We start from the raw sequence: 23409 nt of genomic DNA, 5'->3' as shown, positions 1-23409 counted from the left end.
AGTAAAAGGGATTCTTATCCCCATCTTACGAAGAGGAAACTGAGTCACAGAGAATTTGAGTGCCTGTCCCAGGGGCAGAATGGAGATATGAACCCAGAATATCTGACTTTCAACGTCCCCTCACTGCCTCCACCTTAGATGGGGTTTATTTTCTTCTTTATACATCTCTGTATTTTCTCTAATAAGCGTGTCTTTCTGCAATAATCAGAAGAAAAAATAAGCAAACACTAGAAAGTGTTCCTTGGTGGGTTGCCTGCTCGTTCTGGAGCCTGTGACACCGCAAGTCTACAATTTCTGTCTCAAAGACACTCTATCCTGGCTGCTGGCACAATGAGACCCACCCCCAGGGTGCTCTGGCCTGAGTCCCACGCACTTCCCAATTAGAGACAGTGGGGTCTGCAGACAGAGCCCTAGGTCTGCTCTACACCAGCTAGGAGCCTCTGGGCAAGACCGTAACCTGAGAACCTCAGTTTTCTCATCTGCAAAATGGGAATCAACAACACTTACCACTTCTCAGCATTGTTACGAAGACCCAGTGGAATAAGACCATTCACTGTGTACCTACTATGTGAGAGCATTCAGTTGTTTGAAAAGTAGAGCCTGAATTTAATGATCTGCCTCAAATCCGGCCTGCAACACGATGGGGTAGAGAGAGCTAAGCAAACAACATCAGGGATTATTACTGTTATTGTCTCAGTCTAGCTGGCCGCAGCCCTGTGTATCCAGACGGGCACGGTGCCTTGGGAATTGGGTGGACCCCGGCAGGATGGAGCCTCCCTGGGAATGGCAGGCCCCAGAGGACTCAGGGGAGCAGGCCACAGCCCACAAGCTCAAAAGACCCCAAAAGACCCCGCTTCACCCATTGGTTTTCCACACTGAGAATCAATTTTCAAGGGTGTTTCCCAGAAGCCGTCTGGCCTCTCCGGTGTCGTTATTCATCTTTCCCTGGCTGCTGGCCGCCTCCTGGCCAAATCCCCTCCCCTCTCACTGCTTCTTGCATTTGAAGCCTGGAAGTGGAAGGGCAGCTGGGCAGAAGGCTGGTTCCCGTAAATGCCCCCACCCCACTGTGAGTCTGGATGCCAGCACCCCAGCCACCCGCCCCATATCCTGGCCTTCACCAGCTGAGGCCCTTGGCAAGGCTGGACCAGGAATGCCACACTGGGGCCAGGAGTGCCTTTCCCAGGCTGGGGCTTAGAGGAGCGCGGTCCGGGCCAAGCAGCCAGCGCTGGCAGCGAGAGAGACTTCCTGCCCTCACAGGGGAGATGAGACCACTGCCAGCTTCCCATGCCCATCCCAGTTTACAGATGTTCAAGGGAGCGTTCAGGGGAAGCACAGGGATTAAGGTGGGGGTGGGGGGAGGGGAGGGAGATGTGGCCAGGAAGGATGGGGGAGAGCCCTGGAGAGGCCACAGGGGACAATGGAACAGGCAAGGCAGGAGGACACAGGCAGCCTCCACCGCTGACCTGCTGTGCGACCCCAGGTCCCGCACAGCCCTCTCTGGGCCTCACGCCTCCATCTGCCACCCAAGAGGGTTGGGAAAGATGGTTTACTTCACAGTATCTGCTGAGCAGCTACTGTGTGCTGGGCCCCAGAGACAGAGCAGTGCAGGAAGCAGGCCCCCTCCCTGCCCTCTGGAAGCTGACGGTCTGCGGGGAAGGCAGACATCACAGGAGTTCAGTGAGAAGTGTGAGACCAGCGGCGAAAGGACCGAGGAGAAGGCATGAGTGACAGGAGTCAGCACTGCCCCTGGGGACCAGGGTGGGCTTCCCTGGGGAAGCAGAGACCTGGAGGAGTAGGAGTTGGCCAGGGGTCCCGGAGGACGGAGCAGCAGGGGTGGGACAGAGGATGCCGCCTTCGAGGACAAAGTGAGACGGGGACAGCTGGCGTGTGGTGAGGGTCAAAGGATGCCAGGGGCTGAACATACCAACCCTGTAGGTCAAGGTAAGAATTCTGATCTTTAAGAACAACAGGAGCCATTGAAGGTGAAGATGGAATACGATCCGCATTTTGAAAAGTTTCTACCCAGAACCCAAGTGGATAGATCCGATGAAAGAAGTACCGCTGGGCCTGAGGCTAGCGCCCCTCTGTCCCCCTCTCATCCCCAGTGATGCTTCAGTGGAACCCCACGGTTCCAAGAAACCCAGTTTGGGAACCACTGGACTGGCCGTCCTCTAAGGGCCCTTCCTTCACTGACATTCTAGGCTCTGTGAGGATTTTAAGACATCCCCAAGTGGCACTCTGGCCCATGCTAACACCCACAAGCAAGGCCTTGACTAAGCCCCCATCCCAACCCCCTCCATCCCAGAGGGGCAGCTCACCAGCCGTGAGGCAAAAGACCTCCTCCAAGTCTCTGGAGGCAGGGCCGGAGAAGTGAGGGTGGGTGGCCCCCAGTAAAGGCTGCTCCTTCAACTATGGAGCGCTTCTCACTTCCCTCCTCTTGGTGATCTTATTGGTCCTTTAATGCCCAGATCAATCGTCACCTCTTAGTAAAGCTTCCTCAGACCCCTCCAGGCAAAATAATCTCTCCCTCTTTCCCTCAGGCTCTGAACCCTGGGTGCCACTCCCACTACACCAGCTGATCATCTGCCAGTCTGTGAGCCCCCTGAGAAATGGGAATTCATCTGTGCATTCATTCATTCATTCATTCACTCATCCAACAGGAGCTGGGAACACTGTGATGAACAAGTTAGAGTCTCCCTGCTCTCACAGGACTCATGGTCTAAAATGTGTTTTGTTCATCACGGTACATCAGGGGCCCACCCAGGGCCTGGCATGGAGGGACCCCAGGGAGTCTTTGCTGAATAAGTGAATTTGAGAATGAAGGAGGGTAGATAGAAAGAGGGAAGGAAAGAAGGAGGGTCTGAAGGCCGGAGTGGGGGAACAGGAAAGCCCTGGTAGGAGAGGCTTTGTGGGCCCCACCTCCCCCAGTCTAACCCCACCCCATGTTGTTCCCCCTTTCTCCTTCAGGCCTTGCCAGATACCCCAAGCCCCTCCCTAACCCAACTGAACAGTGAGCAATGCTCTTTCAGTCCAGGCTAGAGTTTTTCAAAAGGAAAACAAGGAAAGGCAGAGGAAGCCAGATGGCAAAGCACACAGGTGTGTCTGCAGGGCACGGACTCCTTAAGGGAAGTCTGGTTGGAGCAGCGGAAGAGTCACAAGCCATGGCATTGTTTCAGTCTGGCTGGGTGAGCGCTGGACCCAGAAAACAACAGCATCCCCCAAACAGCACCACCACCACCACCACCAGTGACAATGTTAGCACCACCAGCAACACCACCCAGACCAATAAACATGTTAGCACTACCACCATCCCACCACCAACACTACCAGTAATCACGTCAGCACTAGCATCATCAACACCAACACCAGTACCAGGAACAATGTGAGTACGAACAAAACACCAGGGATCGTTCTAGAACCACCCCCACCAACAACACTGACACCACCAATAATCACGTAAGTACCACCACCATTAACACCAGTAATCATGTCAGGACCAACACCAACACCACCAGTAATAATGTTAATACCACTACCACCAACACCAACACCAGTGGTCACGTTAGTATCACCACCATCAACACTACCAAGACTAACGTCGTCCACACTGACACCACCAGCAATAGTGTTAACACCCGTTCCAACACCAATACCACTAATAATATCATCAGCACCAACACCACTACCACCACCAGTGATCATGGTAGCATCACCACCACCAACGCCAATACCACCAGAAACAGCATCGGCACCGACGTCACCAACGTGAACCTGACCGCTCCCAATAACAACAAAAAGAACAACCTCAGCACCAACAACTTCAACATTACCAATAGCAATAATGCCACCTATAACTACAGTGAGTCCCTACAACCCCAATATCACCAGTCAGAACGTTAACACCACCACCAACGACAATGACAACCTCAGCACCAACACCAAGCAATTCCACGCTGCCGACACCAACAATACTATTCCTCACAACACTGCCACCAATAACAACATTAACACCAACACCATCAGCGTCAACACCGCCATCACCGCCAACTCCAACGCCAATAACAAGAGCGTCACCGTCACCAACACTACCACCAATTATACCACCAACACCATCTCCACCATCGATAACAACAGCAATGATTATCCCAACAACAGCCACACCTACTCCATCAGCCCAGCAGCAACCACGTCAACACTAATAGAAAAGCTAACAGCGCCATTAACATCAACAATGCGAACTCCCTACCGACACGCCACCACTGGCAGCACTCACTTTGTGCCAGGCACTGTGCCAGGTCCTCTACACACACGATTTCAACCAACGTTCATCCCGACTCCATGCAGTACTTACTACTATCACCTCTTCTTTAACTATGAGACTAAGAAAGTTAACGGTGTGTTTGAAAAAGAGTGTTGGCTCCTGACTCCCAGCCCAGTGCTCTCCCCACTGTCTTTGTGCCTGGAAGTCCTCCCTGCTCCTGCTCCTGTACTGTGTGAGGTTGGCCTGAAATCTCTTCTCCCTGGCACTTCCTGGCTGTGGGACCTTAGGAGTCTCTCCAGACCTAAGATCTCTCTTTCCTCCCCTGTCCAAATGCGACAGTAAATCATTATATCCCTGCATGGTAAGCGGACTCCTGCGATAAGGTAAGTCATCAGGCAGGGCCCCCAGCACCCAGAAGGCAAGGTGTGGGTAGCAGCTGTTATTGTTACTCGGGTTGGCAAGAAAAAAAAAGAATGTTCTCATTCTGTAGATCTGGGCCCAAAGTATTCATGGGGCGTTTGTAGCAACAAGCATAATAATAACAGCTAGTGCTTATGGAGGGCTCACCGCCTTGCCAGGCAGTGTCTCAAGTGCATCCCATGAGGAAATTGAGGCTCAGGAATGGTAACTGATTAACAGAGCGAGGAAGTGGCAGGGGCGAGATTTGAACCCAGAAAGTCTCAGCCTGCGCTCTTAATCACTAGTCTATATCCCCTCCAGTAATATAATTAGCGTCTATTGAACACCTACTGTGTGCTGGTGCTTCCCATGTATTATCTCTAATCTTCACAACAACCTTGCAGAGTAGAGAATACTGACCCTGTGATGACCTTGAACTTGGGCTCCCCACTTTGGCCGGCTCCAAAGTGGGACTCTCACCCCCACTGTCTCCCACCTCCCCATCTCCCGGTCTGTGGCACCCTGGCTACCCAAGAGAAACCTCAGCACCCCAGGGGCAATGTCCTTGGGCCTCCACCCAGGGCAGGTCTATGCCAGAGGCCGTTCAGACTCAGAAGGTAGCAGATTCCAGGTCTGCTCCCCTGGCTGTCAGGGCTGTCAGGGCTCCAAACAGCCCCCTTAACTCGGTCACAGCCCCAGGAGAGCCCAGGGGCCGGCCGTTGGGTTTTTGGCATCCCCACGAGCAGCTGCCCCGGCAGAAGGGTTTCGTCTTTCCAGGCTGGATGGGAGAATCCCGCTCCCCTCCCGAGTTCTTGTTCCCAGCGAAAGACCTTGGCAGAACCCCTGATCCTCTCTCCTTCCCTGGGACGGATGGCTTCCAGCTGCCTGCCTCCTGGCCTGGGAAAATTCCTAGGAGCTCTGCAGGTCCCCGGATCTCTGAAACTTGAGTGGCCCTTCCAGAGCTCCAGCCCTCTCCCTCCACCCCACTCAGGGCTCCCTGGGGCACCATTTTCCTTCAACGCCCCTGCCTTGTTTCCCTAGGAAAGCCCCAATAACAGTCATCACAGAAATAGAGCAATTTCAACCTGGGAGGGGCTTAAAGCAGAAGAAATTCTCCAACCTTGATCACCTAGTATGTGCCGAGCCCGGTGCTAGGCACCTTGCAATCAGTGAGCTGGTGCTTCCAACTTGCTTGTGAGTTTGATGCTTTATAAATAGGGAAACTGAGGCTCAGGGAGGCAAGACACTTGTTCCCAGCGCCGAGCGACGGCACCTCCGGGGAAGAGCTTGCATTGGTCCAAGGTCTTCCACACTTTGCCTGTCCAACCCCCTCACTCCAATGGTGGGGAAACAGGAGAGGTGGCTGGCCGAGGGGACAACGGTTAGGGGTGTCCAGGCTGGGCGTGAGCCCATGTGCATGTGGCTCCATTCAATCTCTGCCTCGTCATCCATCTTCAATCGTTCCTCCACCCTGGAAGCAGAGCGGTTCTTGGTGCAGATCTGAGCATGTCTCTCTCCTGCTCTGAGAACCCTCAGTAACTCCCATTGTCTTCAGGACTAGTCCAAGTGCATGGCCCTGGCTCCTTGATCAAGGCCATTCCTATATGCCTGGCCGAGACTGCGTCCCTCCCTGCCTCACACCCTGTACAAAGTTCCCCAAACACACTCTGCCCTGCTGGGTCTCTGGGCCTTCACAGAGGCTGTTCCTTCAGGCTAACTTGCTCTTCCCTCGCTGCCTGTGCTTCCCACTGTCACTGCCACCGACATGTCTGCCTCCCCTACCCAGCCAGGGCTGGCTCCCTCCCCCTCTGGGGACGCTCCAGGGCCCACCACCTTTTGTGGGAGGGATGCAGTGTGGCACAGCCGCCGAAGAGCCCGGGCCTTGGACAGACCTTGACTCGCATGGCAGCCTCAACACCCGGGCAATGCTGGTGGTGCTCAGAGTCTGCAACGGGGACAGAGGTCCCCCCAGGGCCCTCCCCCATCACGGCCTCCACAAAGGACTGAACCAGCCAGCTTAGGGAGAGTGAGAGCAACAGGTGGCACCCCCACCAGCGGGGCCTTTCCCACACGCGGCCGCCAGCTGGGGAAGATGGATGGGCCCTCCCCGGCCAGGGCTGTGGAACAAGGGAGCTCATGTCACCAGGAGCTTCACATCCCTGGCTGGAAAGGGCCATAAAATGTTCCGGAGCCAGACACAGGATTCAGGCCATTTTTCCAAGTCGTGGGAGATCCGGGATTTTTCTTTCTTTTTTTTTCTTTTTTAGGACAAAAGAGAGAGAGAAGAACAGACCTTCCACAGTGCTGTCCAGCCCCCGCCCCTGTTCTGTTTGCCCGTCCCCCCCTTCATTTGCCTGTCCCCAGTCACGGTCAGGGGACACCCACAGCTCCCCGAGGTGGCTTCCTGCTCAGGGGACATCGTGACCTGCTCTGCCTCCCCCGGGCTCTGTCCACTTCTGGCCGGGCGGAACTCTCCGGGCTTTACTTGCTCGTATGCCAAATGGATCGATGGGCCACAGACCTCTAAGATAGGCCCCTTCCAGGTCTGTTTTCTACAAGCCTGGGTTTATCAAGGGCAGAGGTGGGGTTCCAGTGGAGTTGCTGAAAAACCGAGTCAAAAGCAGAGAAATTAGGCAGAGGGGGAGGAGGGCTTTTCCCCAACTCATGTGCCACTGAGTCAGGCATTCAAGTAAATAGTGCATAAATGCAAGAGTTCTTCCTGGGACTCACTTTTCCCTGCTGAGATATGGGTGTGAATGTGCTTCTGATCCTTGAGAACTGGACCGCTGAGTGCTAAGTGCCAGAGACAATGCCTGCCAATGGTTTACACGTGGATCTCTGGATCTCTGTTCACAACCCCCTGCGGGGTCACAGAGGGGGTGTAAAAGGGAAATTAACAGCTTGCCCCAGGGTCACCCAGAGTGAGTGGGATTGAAACCTGGGCGTTTCAGGCCAGACGCTATGCCCTATCCCGCGCCTCCCAAAAGAAGGAACTCAAGCAATGCCAAAGGCTCTGAGCAAAAGCCGAAGAAAGCCAGGAGCACCTGGTCCAGCAGGAGGGACCTGTGACTCCCGGCCCTGCATCCAGGGCTGAACTTCCACTTGGCCATCGCAATGCGCATGCTCCTGTAAAACCCCAGGGGCGGAGATGCAGCGGTCCCCCCAGCCCATCCCCGTCAGCTCTTGCCCATCATCCCACACCGCACTCCAGGTCACCTCCCTCCTTGGCCTGTTCGCTGCTTCAGAATCAAAGCACTTTGGGAACACCCCCCCCCCACCCCCATCTTAGCTCCTTGAAGACAGAAACTTGTCATTGTTTTCTTGGGCCTCCAGAGCGCCTAGCAGAGGGCCTGCCACCGATTCATTCCTTCAACAATCATTGATTGAGGACCCATTATGTGCCAGACACAACAGTGTAGGCCCTGGAGACACAACAGCATCTCCTTCAACATAGCTCCTTTCCTTATGGAGCTCATCTCCTCATGGGAGGGACAGGCATGGATAAAGCCCCTGGGTCTGTGCTGATAGCCAGGGAAAAGCCAGCAGGCTGCTCAGGATGGCTGCCTTAGGGTGGTTGGAGAGGAGGGGCCATCTCTCTAAAGAGATGATGTTTATGGGACTTCCCTGGTGGTCCAGGGGCTAAGACTCTGCATTTCTACTGCAGGGGGCGTGGGTTCAATCCCTGGTGGGGGAACTAAGATCCTGCATGCCGCGCGGTGTGGCCAAAAATAAAATTAAATTAAATTAAAATGAAGAGATGATGTTTAACCTGAGACTGGAGCATAAGGAGGATCTGGCTTACTGGTCCCTGCGAAGTGGGGGAGATTTAGCCCTATTCCCTCTACTTACAGATGGGGAAACTGAGGCCCAGAGAGCTCACACAGCCCATCAGAGGAGGAGCCGGAACCAGGTGCCAGATGGCTTGACCCTCCCACGAGGACTTGGTTTCTTTTCCTCCCCATGAGCCCAGAAAGGGGGCAGGGCAGGGTCTCTAAGCCTGAGGTCCAGCCCAGTGAAGAGGCAGGGGAGGTGACCCCTAGGAGGGCCTCTGGAGCTGGGGAGGGGGCTGAACTCCACCTGCAGGGCACAGAGCCCCTCCCGACGCCAGCCCAAGTCTCCCCAAGGCCAGCCGCCCACCCCACTGACTGGGCTTCAGAAAATTGATTTTCTAACAGCCATCCATCAACCCAGCACGTCCAGCTGTTGGTGTGACACTCACGTCCCCAGAGCCTCGTCCCCATGAGGAAACTGCTCCTAGAGCCCTCCCTGCCCCCTGCTGCCAAAATGACCTCTGCGATTCCAGGAGCTGGTAACTGGACACCAGAGAAAGCACCTCCCCTGCCACTCACCCCCCTGCCCCCATCAGGACTGAAAGGGGTCTTCAGGGTCACCTCGTTCACCCCCTTCCCCAAGATGCCTCCCTACCTCGTAACCATAGTCTGCTTGAATACCCCTCAGTGACAGGGCGCTCAGCCCCTGCTGGCGTAGCCCCATGATAACTGAGGGTCCATTGAGTAGGGAGCAATTGGGAGTGGTCATTATTTTAAGCTTCAAGATAACTAGGCAAGGTGATATTATTCTTCTCATTCAAGGATGATAAAATTAGGCTCCAAGGTCACCTAGGCAAGGTTCCCAGCCAAGGACTGGCTCACCCTAAAGTTGGGAGGGTGTCACCAGACCTCCTTCATAATGTTAACAAGTCCCTTCACCCTGGGGTTTCTCCCACCAGCCTTGGTTCTCCAGAAGCCCATGTGGTCTTCATCCCAGGTCACTCCCAAGGGTTCTGAGCTGGGGCAACACCTTCAGGCCAACTCCAAGCTTCTCTACTCCCTCAACCCAAGTCCACCAGCTGTGCAACTGGCTGTGATCCGGGGTAATGGAAACTGTTATCTGGGCCTCAGCTTCCCTGTCTGTAAAATGGAAATACCAATCCTTGAGAGAGGTAAGAGTCTCTTACTATGGATAAACTATTCCAGGGGTGCAGGAAGGACCCTGTTGTAAAGACCGTGGGGCCCAAGACCAAGAATCAATTTTCACCCTTGTTAAAGACAGTAGGATAACCCCTAATAAGATAAGCAGGAAGCTGTTGGGATTCCCAGATTAGAGCTGACGAGTGAGCCCAGAGAGGGGAGGCAACCCACCTGAGTTCACACAGCTGCAATTGCGCAGACCTTAAGCCGGAAACCATCCTCTAATCCAGAGGCCTTCCTGCAAGTACCTGAGGGCAGTCAAGACCCCAGAACACCTACCCACCTTTCCGTTAAGTCCCTCCATTACCCCGAGGGACCTAGTTTGGCAGGGTTTGTGGGAGAGCTGTGCCCACCACTGGTAGGAACAGGATCACAAAGGGTTAAGGCTCTGCCCAGGTTTGCCTTGATCCTTATAAGCAAGCAGGAGCCCAGGCAGAGTGGGGGTTTGGGTTTCATGCCCCCCCCCACCCCGGCCTGGCTATAAAATACGATCGTGTCTTGCTGCTGATTGATGGTCTGGGGGGAACCTTGGGGAGATGGGCTGGGGTGAGATCAGATTTTCAAGGGCTCAACCACTGATATTCTATCCGAGGCCCTCTGGATCCCACCACGGGCCCATATCCACAAGCCCCGTAAGTCCTGGAGGAGGCTGGGGAGTGGAGAGGCCAGACAGATCGTCCTCCACAGCCAAGCCACAAGGCAGAGGGTCCCTGGGCCCAGGGCCTGCCCCGAGAATGGCCCACAGGGTCCCCTCCAGGACTCCCGAGAGGCTTGGCCTCTGCGACCATTCATCCATCCATCCATTCATTTCTCAAGTACCTAATGTGCCTGGTCAAGAGGCTCCAGAGGTGAGCAGAACCAGACATAGTCCTTGGCCTCGTGGAGCTTTCAATCTAGAGGCCCAGGAAAGACCAACTCTGAGATTTCATTCCCACACAGGGCATGTGGGATTGAGGGCCTGGTCAAGGCTGAAGTATGGACTGGGGCTTGAGCTCTGCCTCCAGGCTGACCTAGGCTCAAACCCCAGCTCTGCCACTTAGGAATTAACCTTTCCATGCCCCATCTATAGAATGGGCATGAAAATAGTATTTGCCACTAGGAGTACTGGTGTGAAGCAGATGAGGTAATGAATATAACATCTTAACATCATGCCTGGCATCGAGTAATTAAATAATTAATGTTGCCCGTGATGCTCTCAGATCCTGGAAGAGTGCCTGGCCCTCTATGGGAATGAATGAATGAGTGAATGAGTGCATGCATGAAGCTGGTGTGCCGGGCTGCACGAGGTGCTCTCTACAGGACATCTCTTTTCATTCCCACCGTGAAGGTGTGATGCGGGGAAACTCAGTCTCAGGAAGCAACGTCCCCTAGGCTATTCAGCAGCCTCCACAGCCTCCTGCATGCCTCAGCTAGAGACTTAGCACCCCCGTAACTGAAGTCCCCGTCTTTGCCCTCCCAGCCAATCATGAGTTTCCTGGGGACAGAGGTGGTGCCCACCTGTGTCTGGGCCCTCCGGTCACTCATTTAGCACCAAGACCAGAGGAGGGATGAAGGGAAAGGAAGAGAGAGGAAGGAGGAGGGGAGAGAAAAGGAGGACACCGCGGAGCTCAGCAACCCAAGGAGAAACTGTCTTTGCAGACCACTGCGGGTCCTCTTTTCGCCCTGCAGATGCCAGCCACGGATGCTCAGAACCCCGCATGGGGACACCTGGGTCAGCGCCTGAAAAAGCAAGACTTGGCCTTCAGAACAGCCCCACTCAGGTCTGCCTCCGAGGAACCACGCTGGGAGAGAGCTGTTTAAAGCACAAATCAGACTCCACTGAAGACTCCTCAGTGCCCCCCACCCCTCACTGAAGCTCACCAGGACACCAGTGCCAGCTTCCCCGGGGGGCCCCTCGGGGCTACACCGACCACCCCATCACATGCCCACCTCGTAGCCCAGGCCACGCCACTCTGGCTACATCCATTGCTCTTGTGTTCTGCTTTCGGCGTTGGTCCGCGTGAGCCCACGTGAGTTAAATGTGTGGGCTAGAGAGCCTGGCTACCCGGATTCAAACCCCACCATCACCTAACAACCTTGGGTGAGTCATCTCCCCTCTCTGAGCCTCATTTTCTCCCTCTGTTAAATGGCGATAATAATGGTGAGATAGTGCCGACTGGTGAGTTCCTACTAACTCTGACACATAGTAGGTGCTCAGTTAGCATCTGTTGACTTGTATGAGCAATCGTTATCTCCAAGGCCCCGTCTGGTTATCTGAGCACATCCCCCACAAACACACTAAGAAGGAAGAAGAGCCCCCAGCCAGCAGCTGGCCCTCAGCCCTGCCCCCAACTCCCCTCTTCTCAGCACCCCCAATCCCCTGGTCCCAGGGTCCCTAATCCATCCCAGAGTGACACGGAGCAAGTGCTCCATCCCAGCATTTGCCTGCTGCGAGGGGCCGGAGGATCACACAGGCCAGGAGAAACCCAAGCCCCTAGACCCAGCGGAATGTCAACAGCAGATTAGACCTCCTGCTGTTCCCAGGACCCAAGAAGAGAGGCGGGGCTCTCTCCCCGGAGTTCTCCCCTACCGTCCGCTCAGGGGTGGAGACCAGGTGCCCACCCCATCAAAGCCTAGAATGCCAGAACGGTTGATAGAGCCTCTTCGCTCATGTCACAGAAGCTCAGAGAGGGCAAGGGGCTTGCCCAAGGTCACACAGCAATCTTGTCCAGAGCCAAGACCAGATTCCAGCTTTCTGCTCCCAGACCTCATCATCTTTCAGTCCCAATCTCACTCCGTGACTTGCTCTGACTGTGACCTTGACCAGGTCAATGAAGCTTTTCTCCCTCATTAACTCATCAGTTAACAGTCCTCTATGCCTCAAACACCCTGGACTGATTCATCCCCCACGCCCCGTGCTCCCCACCCCAATCTCAGAAGGTGCCCCCAAGTCTCTTCAGCCAGGTGCTCAGAGAGGGTTTGCAGACTGGCAGCCTCGGGGACCATATGAGTGTTTTATTTGGGGAGGTGAGGGGTTCTCGCACCGTAGCTGTGGGAGGTTTACAATCCATATTTCTAGCCTCTCTTGAAAAAAATGTTCAGGCTACATAGTTCCCCAGAGCCCCACCCAACCACTTTGCCCCTTTACAGGAGCAACCTGGCCTCCTCAGGCAAGTCAGTCTGTTTGCAACCCCTTTAGGGTTTCCCATGGGGCAGGGGAGGGGATGGGGGGTGGACTTAGAAACTAATTTTTATTGAGTGTTTAAACGCTGCTCCAGCCATTGTTCTGGGCACATTACGTTTGTTAAGATCTTTAGTCCTCATAGCAATGGGAATTCCTGTTATTCTCTTGATGAAGATTCCAGACTCAGAGCCGTCTGGCACACAAAGACCACAGTCCAGAAATGGCAGGATCAGAACTCAGGTCTGGCAACTCCAAAAGCCGGAGCGCCCACCACCTCTTGTTCAAAGCACCAAGCAAGGCTACTGCTTCCCAGCCTTACAGACTTAAGCCTCAAATTCTCTCCCGATCACATTGTTTTCTCGTTGGCCTCTCCTGTCCTCCCCATTCCCCCAAACCCCTGGAGTGGAGCTGAGTCTAGAGAAGACATGCCCCAACACACCAGCATCTGACCCTCAGGACCAATTTGCTGGGAAATTTCTGGGGTTTGACTTCTACCCTGCACTCCCTTTGTCACCCCACGGTGCCACCGTGACGCTAAGACAAATGACAAGGGTCTGGCCAGGCCACCTTCCCCCCTCATCTCCCTTCCTTCCTCCCCTAAATGCCCCAGGAAAGCCACTCCCTTTGCTATGACTGTCCTGCTCTTCCGTGCCTCCCCACCGCAGTTCCTGGGCCCCCTGCCAGGAATCCCCTGCCTGTCCACTTCCCCTGGCCCACACCTTCCCCTCCTAGACCCCGCTCAACTGCATCCTCCCCATTCCAATCAGGCTTGACCTACTGCTCTCTGGTAGATATAGATTTCAGAGTAGATTTCAGTAGAGCTGAATTTGAATCCAGCTCTGCCTCTCACCCGCTGAGTGACCCCCGGCACGTCACTGTCCTCAGCATACCTCCCCTTCCCCAGCTGTCACCGGAGGCGAGTCCCCACTGTGCTGGGATTTTGTGAGGATTTATCCCATCCTCCCTCGAACAGTTATTCATTCCGTGAGGATTCAATGTAACAAGGTTTGCAATGTACCTACCACATAGTACGTGCTCACTAAAGGCCTCCAGCTTGTTAGAATCCTTTGTCCACCTCTCTTATCTTATGCTTTACATTTTAAGCTCCCTGAAGGCAGGGTCTTATTTTTTGTTTGCCTTTTTTGCCTCTGGGCCTCGCAGGCCACCCGGTGCATAACAACGAGCCCATAATTTGAATATTACATGAAGAAGCATGAGTCCCAGTGCACCAGGGTTTGGGCCCAAAGTGTCCTCTGCTCTCTGACAGCAACAGTGAATCAGGGTCAGAAAGCCAGATAGGCTGATAGAGAGGAAATGTCTTACATTTCAGATCCCAACAACCTTGGTCACCTAGTCAGTCAATTATCACGGATTTATCAAGCACCTACTGTGTGCTGGCTTTACTCTAGGAAGTGGGCTTACAGCAGTGAACAGAACAGATGAAGTCCCTGCTCTCAGAATATTTACATTCTAAGTCAGGGAAACAGATCATAAACCCCAAAACAGAAGAAACAAGCCAGATGATTTCAGATGCTGGAAAGTGCTATTAAGAAAGTCAAGCCCAGTGAGGCTATTGGAGATCAGCATTAGCCAGGGTGGTGAGCAAAGGCCGGCTGAACTGACAAGGAGACAACCGTGTTTGGATGTGGGCAAAGCAGTTCAGTCAGGAGGACAAGCATGTGCAAAGGTCCTGTGGTGGGAACAACCTTGGCGGGTTCGAGGAAGAGGAAGGAGGACCCTGAGTCTGAAGCAAGGAGCGGGTGACGAGAGTGAAGGGGAGAACCCTGGGAGATGAGATCAGAGCAGTGGGAAGCAGGGCCACACTGGGGACCGTGTTCAGGAAACGGAGTTTCTTCTAAGAGGATGGGAAGTCCTGAAGGGCTGTAGCGGGAGGTGGGGGCGAGTGACAGGATCGAATTCCCACTCTGGCAAGCTGCCCCTGGCTGCTTTGTGGAGGATGGACCACAGGGAGCAAGAACAGAGGCAGAGACCAGCAAGGGGGGCATAGGTGTCATCCAGAGGAAAGGACACGGAGGCACTAACGAGATAGGGCCGAGATTTGGGAAACGTGCAGGAGGCACCATCCCCTGGCTGCTGGATGGGGTGTGAGGGCGCAGGGAAGGGAGGAACGGAGGACAAATGCCCACGGCCTGCAGGAGCCACGGGGTCTGTGGACGAGTTCGCAGGTGGGAGCCTGTGTTCAGCAAGTGTCTATAAAGGCTCGCTGCTATTATCAGTCGCCATGTGACTGAGTAGAGCACTTCCGTTCTGAAGCTCAGTGTCCACACCTGTAAAATGGGAGTGAGAACGTCTACTCACACGGAGTGTGGCGAGGGTTGTATGAGACAATGGATGTGAAGGGCTTGCTCAACTAGAAAATACGGTAAAATAGAAACTAGAAAAACTAGAAACCATGTATAAAATCAAAGAGCAACAAAATACTTTCAGTACCGTCATGACTACTCTTCCCTGCCTCCCCGCCCGGGCTCACCGAGCCTCCTGCCAGAAATCCCCTCCCTGCCCACTTCCGCTGGACCACACGTTTCCCTCCTTCTAGACTCAGCTCAGTGTGGTGGACACGTGACCCTGCAGGAGGCACCCTTGGTGCAGCTCAGATGAATCCAAGGATTCTGCGTCCACCGTCCAGTTAACCTCCTGCCCTGCGGCAGGTTGGAGGGGTAGGGTGCCGCTTGGGCAGCAGAGACTTTCTCAGCTTCGGAGCCAGGAGGCCTTGGGCCTATTCCCAGCTCAGTCACTGACTCCTGTGTGACCTTGAGCCAGTTGCTGTCCCTCTCTGGGCCTCAGTTTCCCCTTCAGTAAAGCAAGGGGATTGGGCTAGAGGACTCCCAATGGCCCTTCCAGCTGAGACACTGTTAAAAGCCTGTTCCCCTCCTCCTTTGTCACGCTCAAGAAGTTCGGTCTCCCAGCGCCTCCCCGGGAGGGCCAGCTGGCCACAGCTGGGACCGGGCTGCCCGGGGTGGGCTCACCACTGGCCTAGTTCAGACCTGGCTGATTCCCCCACCACCTCGAGCCTTCCCCTCCCTGCTTCCTCTCCCACCTCCTGGCTCTAGCTCTGCCAGAGTAAATTGTCCCGTAGCCTCTACCCCTGCAGGAAAAGCGGAGAAGTGGGGCCCACGGTCCTCGAGCCTCCCCCCTCCCCCCTACCCAGCACAGCTGTTTCCCCACATCCCAGCCGCCCCAGGATTACCAGGCTCCCAGGAACCCCAGAGGAAGTGGATCACATTCTTGAGGGCCTTATGTCAGGCTCAATGCTTTCCACTCCCCTCTCTAGACCCCTCCACCCGCCACCAGCTCTCCAGACCCACCCCTGCATGTCCCTCTGCCAAGGCAGCTCAGGGGGCATGGAGCCAGCCAGGCCCGGGCATGAATCCTGGCCAGGCGAGTCTCCCACCTCTCTTCTCTGAGCCTCGGTTTTCTCACCTGTAAAGTAGAGACGAGGGTAGTCAAAGAGGGGGACATCCAAAGAGGCAGGTGTGAATCTAGGAAGTACAGGGCACATAACACCAGCCACCTTCACCACCAGGCAGTCCCGTCCTAGGGGCTATGTACAAACTTATTTAATCCTCACAAGAATCCTCAGAGATAGGTAGGGCCCATCGTTATCACCTCCATTTTACAGACAAGGAAACTGAGGCACAGAGAGGCTGAGTGGATTGTCTGAGGCCACACAGCTAGTCCATGGGATTCAAAGCTGGGATTCCAACCCAGGCCTTTCTGGCTCCAAAGTCCACAGGCTTAATTACACTACAGTGTCTGGTAGATAAGGGTTAGTTCCCCTCGTCCCTATTTCCCAATTCCTCACCTGCTCCCCACCCTTATGGTCAATCCAGCGTGGGGAGAGCCCTGGGTAAGGTGGGAGTCACACAATGGCTTTCACCTGTGCCCCTTAAGCCACTGTTCTGCCTCCCCTAGCTGTGTGACATTGGGCAAGGCACTGCCCTCTCTGGCTGTGACTCACATCTTGGACGCGAACATCAGAATGGGAGGCGCTGGTGCGGAGGAGCCAAGCAGAAGCGTTTCTGGGGGCTCTTGTGTATGCAGAAAGCTCAGCCCCCAGAGATGCAGGCAGAGCGGGGAGGGAGGCTGGCAGCCCGAGATGCATCTGCAGATACATTTCATACACGCAAATGGGAGGAAGGGAAGGATGCTCAGACATTCCTCACAAATTGACTCAACCCTGCCATGAAACATGTGGTCCTGATACCCCAAGGGTGCCTTCTGCAAGGTCACCACCTGCCTTCTAAACCAAGAGTCCAAATGTACCTAGTGAGTACATCTTTAAAATGGGAGCTAAATCCCCTAGGAGTCACAGGGAACCCAGGGACTATTTCGAGGGAAAGAGCTGGCCCAGGATCACACAGAGGATCGTGGCAGAGCTGGGATTGGAACCAGGGCTCCAGACTAGAGACCGGGGTTCTCACGTGGCACTCGGCATGTCGTGGGGACACAAGGCACTGTCACCCTTCACACCTTGGCCATGGCTCTTACCTCTCCAGCCTTCTCTCTTTCTCCCTCTCCACTCCCTCTCCCCCCTGCCTCTCACTGTTCCCTGAGTCTCTGAGCACCACACCTTTCCTGCCCTGAAACCACCTCCTGCTTGGTGCCTTCTCTGATCCTCCATCCCCTGGCTTTCCTCTGATGCAAAACATCCACTTGACATCTGGCCACCTGTTTTATACCATGGTGTGTGTGTGTGTGCGTGTGTGTGTGTGTGTGTATAGTTGCTACTTTATTGATGATGCTTGAAAATCAAGGTTTCTATTTATTTTTTTCCCAAAAATGTGCTGGCACAAAACACATCACTGTTTCTTTAACTGACAGGTTGAATTAATACATTGTAATCCCCTCTGTCACCATCACCACCATCATTTCACCACCATCAGCTACACCGGCAGCAGGAAAGGCACCAACGCTGCCATCTTCATCGCCTTTCTCACAAATGCTACCATCGTCATCATCAGCAACAGCAACAGTCCAGAGGCCATCACCACAGAGCTATCGTCCCCATGATTTCCTTCCACACATGTTTACCCAAAACCTCACGTGGGCCAAGCTCTGTGCTAAGAGTTTTCCATGCAATCCCCTCATTTAATCCTCACGACAACCCTAGTCCCAGCTCTGCACCCATGGGGTAGGTACTCTTGTTGTACCCATTTAACAGATGAGGAAACCAAGACACTGAAGGGTTTCTTGAATCTCTAAAGTGATAGAGACAAGGGAGGAATCCAGGCTTGTCTGACTCCAAAGTCCATCTTCTTAAACACGCTTTGTATCACCACCCCAAAACCACAACAAAATTGTCATCGTTTTCACCACCAAAAAAGTAACCAACATCAGCATCGGTCTTATCATTACTGCCATCACCAGCACCATCACTGCCAAGAGCTATTGCCATTAACCTCCCCATCACTGACTCCACCATCACCACCAGCCACGTCATCATTTTTAGATTCAGCTCAGCGAACATTAGCCTAAGACAGAGGAGTAAGCCCTGGGAGCCATGATCACATCCATCATCAGGACCACGTCTTCCTGCCCCAGCCTTGCCACCTCATTATATGAAGGATGGCCTGGAGAGGAGCATTTTCCCCATGATTACAGAAGGAAATTTTTCTTGGCCAAAAATTCAGGCCTTTGTTAGACTGCATTCAATAAGCATTCATTCAATCATTCATTCAATTCAATCAGCATTTATTGAGCACCACCATGTGAGCCAAAGGGACACACACACAAGCAAACAAAACAGAGGCAAGGCCCCCGCAAATGGAGTGAGGAGGACAGACGTCAAATAAATCATTACAGGAGGGACAGAGCACGAAAGAAACGGGCTGAGTGTAAAAAGGAGTGGAATGGAATAACCTAACCTAGGTTGGGAAATCCAAGAGTGCTTCCTGAAGGAAGTAACAGTTAAGCTGAGACCTGAATGCCACGTGGCAGTGAGCTAGGTAGAAAGGAGATTGTGTTGAGGCTACTGGGAAGGACTTCTGGTGAAGGAGACAGCATGTGCAAAGGCCCTGAGGTGGGATGGTACCTCCTCTTAGAGGAATTAAAGGGAACACAATGTGGCTGGTGCAAGATGACACAGAGGAAGGTGGAGGTGACCAGAAATTGAGGCATCCCTACTTGCCTCATGGGGAGTCGAAGGAGGATGGAGTAGGGAGTTGGGGGGGGGTTCTTTCTGGAATTTGGAAAGAGAGCACCCAGTCACAGCAGAGAGGGCATGGGTAACCCAGCGTGAGGCCCAGAGGAAGCAGCCCAAAGGGCTGATGGGGGCTGATGAAGTGTTATGGACGGTGCTCGGTGATTATGCAGGGAGAATCGATTGCTCGGGCTTGTGCCTGCCTAGCACAGAGACACAAACACTGAAATGTCAGGCCTGTGATCTGAAAGCATCACCCAGCAGCCAATGAGTGAGCATGGCCCACGGGTACAGGCAAAGACGGGAAGATTAAAAAAAACCTGACACCCCCAAATAAGAGCAGGGCATCTCAGAAGATGCTGACATGGAGAAGCAAGTGGATATGCTTTTCTGGGCTCTTGTGCACGCAGATAGCTCAGCTCCCAGAGACATGGCAGAGAGGGAAGGAGGGAGGCTGGGCCTTAGTTGCAAGATGTGTCTGCAGATATATTTTAAACATGCAAATTGGGGGAAGGCAAGGGACTCGGGGAGACTGCCAAAGGCTCACTCCTGGGGACACACTGGAGGATGAAGGAGGGGGCTGGAAGGAGGGCAGATAGAGGAAGAGCCCAGGTGAGTCAGAGCAGGGCCCGTGGAGCCCTCCTGGCCGTGCCCCTGTCCCCGGAAGCCACCTCTGTGCAGAGTTGGCCAGGTGCCTGCCCCCCAAAGAAGGCTGGGCCAGCTTGGGCAGCACCTCAAAGCCACATTTCCAAGTACCTAGTCTGCCACGCACTTTCCCACATCTCATTTGAATTTCTGGCTATACCTTCAAAGTGGGTCTGATTCTACAGGTGGAGAAACTGCAGTTCAGAGTGTTAAGGGGTCCACGCCAGGCATTCAGGTAACTAAGTAATCAACACCATAGCAACAGCGAACACTAACAGAGCTCTGACGGCCACGTGCCTGGCCCTGTACTGAGCCCTTTGCGTGCTCCATCACATCTAAGCCTCAGCACTGTCTGATACTCTAAGAAGCATCATCATCCCCATTTTACAGACAAGGAGACTGAGGCTTTCATAGAAGTAACTTGGCCAAAGTCGTCCTGCCAATAAGAAACGAGCTGGGATTTGACCTCTGTGCAGGATAGAGAGTCTGCACCTGGAGACCTCACTCCCAGGATCCACAGTGGTGAAGAAAACATCTCCAGGCATAAGAAAATTCCCGGCTCAGGGAAAGAGCTGGAAGTCACAGGGCACACAGGACCTATGGGAAGGAAGAGAGCAGGAGGAGGGCTTGCTCCAAGGATCCAAATTTCAAACCACAACTTCCCAGGCCTCCTGTGTTCCAAACCTGCGGGCCCAGGGCAGGGGTTAGGGAGTCTCTGCCGCACCTATGCAAGTCCCATTCTGCAGAATCGTCAGCCGCCATGGAACATTCTCTGCATGGCATCCAGACCAGCTTTAAAGGGCAAATCAGATCTCGCCTGCTTAAACCTCTCCATGGCTTCCCCGTTGCTCTGAGAATAAAATCTCAAGTGCTCGCCATGGCCTGCGAGGCCTGCTCCATCCTCTGGCCACCATCCCAACAGCCCCTGTCAAGCACCTGCTGCTGCCTTGGCTCAGCCCCTCCTGGCCCCCCACCCCCACCCCCCCGCCTCAGCCCCAGGGCCGTCCCCTGGAGACCCTCCCTTACCACACTGTGCAGAGCGGCCCGGCCACTGCTTGTCACGTTGCCAGTTCCATTCTTCCTGGCACTTACCTCGGTCTGAACAGGTCTCGTTTGTGCTGGGGTTTTTTTCCTGTCTCTCATGGCACTTAGCTTTGACGAGCGCAGGGACCATGTCTTTCCTGTTCCTTGCTGTGTCTCCAGCATCTAGAACCACGCGTGGCACATAGCAGGTACTCAATAAACTTTTGCTGAACGAATGGGGGCGGGCAGTACCCAACAAGGCTTCTTGCACCAGGTCGGGGCTCAGCACGCAGGGAAACTGAGGCTCCCAGAGGCTGACCCCTCGCTGCAGGCAGAGGCCAACGCTCCCAGGCCACTCTTGCCACAGAGCTGGGAATTTTCCACTGTCTGAGTTGTCTCCTTCGACACCAGGAGTCATGGCTCTTTTCCTTCATCTTGCCCTTGACCCTGAAAATGTCCTCCAGTCCCATCCCAGGCTTGGAGCCTGACACTCATCAGCATCACGGCCCATCAGCCAGGCCTGCTTGGCGTAGAGATTTAGTGACAAGTCTTAGGGCTGGACTTTTGCTCAAGACCCAGCTCCACCAGCCCTGTCTGACCACAGGCAAAGTCCTCTACCTCTCTGATCCTCAGTTTCCTCATCTGTAAAAGGGGGACATTAGGAGGATGTTAGGTGAGACAGTGTGTGAAAGAGCCTGGTAATTCATCACACATAATTCAGTGCACTTAATCATGGTGGCAGCGCTGCCTGCTCCCAGCCTGAGAACCGCTGGGTCACTCCCCGCCGGGCCAGGGTCTCTGGGCACCAACAAAGAGGTTAATTCGTCTCTGCAGCCTGTCTGTCTATACCCTCTCTATTCCTCAGACCACTTATTATTCCTTCTCATCCATCAGCCCAGCCCAGAGATTGCCAGGAGTTTGAGATTCGCCCACACAAGCACACACACACAGCCAAACATGTGTGCACAGATACCTGTATGGGCAGCTGTAGACACACACATCTCCCCACACACAGCTGAATAGTCGTGCCCAGAGGGACAGGGCGCTGGAGGGCTTACACACACACAACACCCACTCACACACATGTGCACCCACACCCACATGCTACACCTTTCACGTGTGCACGTACAGACACACAGACCACAGACACAAGCTCTCGTGCACTCACGCTGACCCACAGGAGCCCACACAAGCATCCCCTGCCATGAGCCCTCCTCCCCTCACACATCCCCAGCCAGGCAGGCCCCCTGCCACGTGGGCTACACGGAAGCACATGTGTGATCTGTGAAGACCGTCAGGCTGGGCATTTGGCACCAGGCAGACAGAGGTGAACAGCCTGTGTGTGCCCTGTGTGTCTGGTGTGCACATGTGTCTATGTGAGTCTGCGCTTCCCTAGGGCAAGTGATGGGCCATGGAGGGTGTGCCCAAGAGTCCAGCCTCCTAGGAGAGGGGACCCCAGGCCCCAGCAGCTCTGCCAGGCCCTGGAGCTGGGAGCCCAGGAGACTCCTGGCCCTTCCCTTGCCCAGGAACGGGGTCAACAGCACCACCTGCCGCCGGCTTCTGGAACTGCCCCGCAGAGAGCGTGCCTGGCCCTCAGCTGGCTTTCCCGAAGGACCTGAGATCCTGAGGACAAGCTGAGACTACAGGGACACCCCAGTCCTGTGGTCCAGAATGGGGCTCCTGGTCAGAACCTCCTGGGAAGGTTGGTACCCAAGTTGGGGCCCCAAGTCAGGGAGTGATGAGATCCACTGGTCGCCCCAGGAAGAGGGGCACTGCCATCTCACAAATGGAGTGTTTTTCTCAAATTCTTGGGGTGAAGCAATGGGAGACACATTGAGTCCTGCCCAGGACGGGAAGGTCCACTGTACAGATCACGTGTTCTCCCACACGAATTCCCACACCTGACCCCCTGTGAAAGGGGGCTGCAGAGGCGGGGAGGCCCAGGCAAGAAACCGCAAAGGGATGAGGGCTGTGAGGGAGACCACAGGTGGCTGGGAAGGTGGCCCTGGCTGGCTCTGGCACCATGCTCCCGTCCCACCGTGCAGACACCTGCTGAATGCAGGAGGGAAGCAGCCTTAGAGTGGAGGTGACCTGTCCACGATTTTACAGATGGGGAGACTGAGGCCCAGAGGGAGGAGGGATCCCCGAGGTCACAGGAGCCAATGGCCAGTTAGGAATTGGTCCAGGTCCTCTGTGTCCCAGCCCAGCACTCCTGTCTTCCCCGTGGGCAGCTCCTTCATCCCCTTGGGCCCAGAATTACCCTTTCTAAGGTGGGGGGCTCTTTTCACATCCCTGGTAGATGTGGCTGAGTTAGGCCTTGAAAGGGTCTGTCAGGCCTTCCTCCCAGAGCAGAGGGCAGTGCAGGAGGCGCAGGATGCCTGGGACAAGGTGGCTTCTACCAGGTTCCTTAACCAAGCCCTAGGCCAACCCCTACCCCTGCCTCCCTCTTTTTAAGTCATGGATGTCATAGATCTTCATAATAGTAATGGTCAGATCCTAGTAGCTACTATTTATTTTTTTTTTGCAGTGAGGTAGATTTTCTTTTTTTTTAATTAATTTTTATTGGGGTATAGTTGCTTTACAGTGTTGTGTTAGTTTCTACTGTACGGCAAGATGAATCAGCTATACATATACACATATCCCCTCTTTTTCGGATTTCCTTCCCATTTAGGTCACCACAGAGCACTGAGTAGAGTTCCCTGTGCTATACAGTATGTTTTCATTAGTTATCTATTTTATACATAGTGTCAATAGTGTATATATGTCAGTCTCAATCTCCCCATTCATC

Source organism: Eubalaena glacialis, chromosome 3 (assembly GCF_028564815.1).
Source record: "Eubalaena glacialis isolate mEubGla1 chromosome 3, mEubGla1.1.hap2.+ XY, whole genome shotgun sequence".
Lineage (NCBI taxonomy): Eukaryota > Metazoa > Chordata > Mammalia > Artiodactyla > Balaenidae > Eubalaena > Eubalaena glacialis.
Note: the sequence above shows the minus strand (reverse complement) of the source record.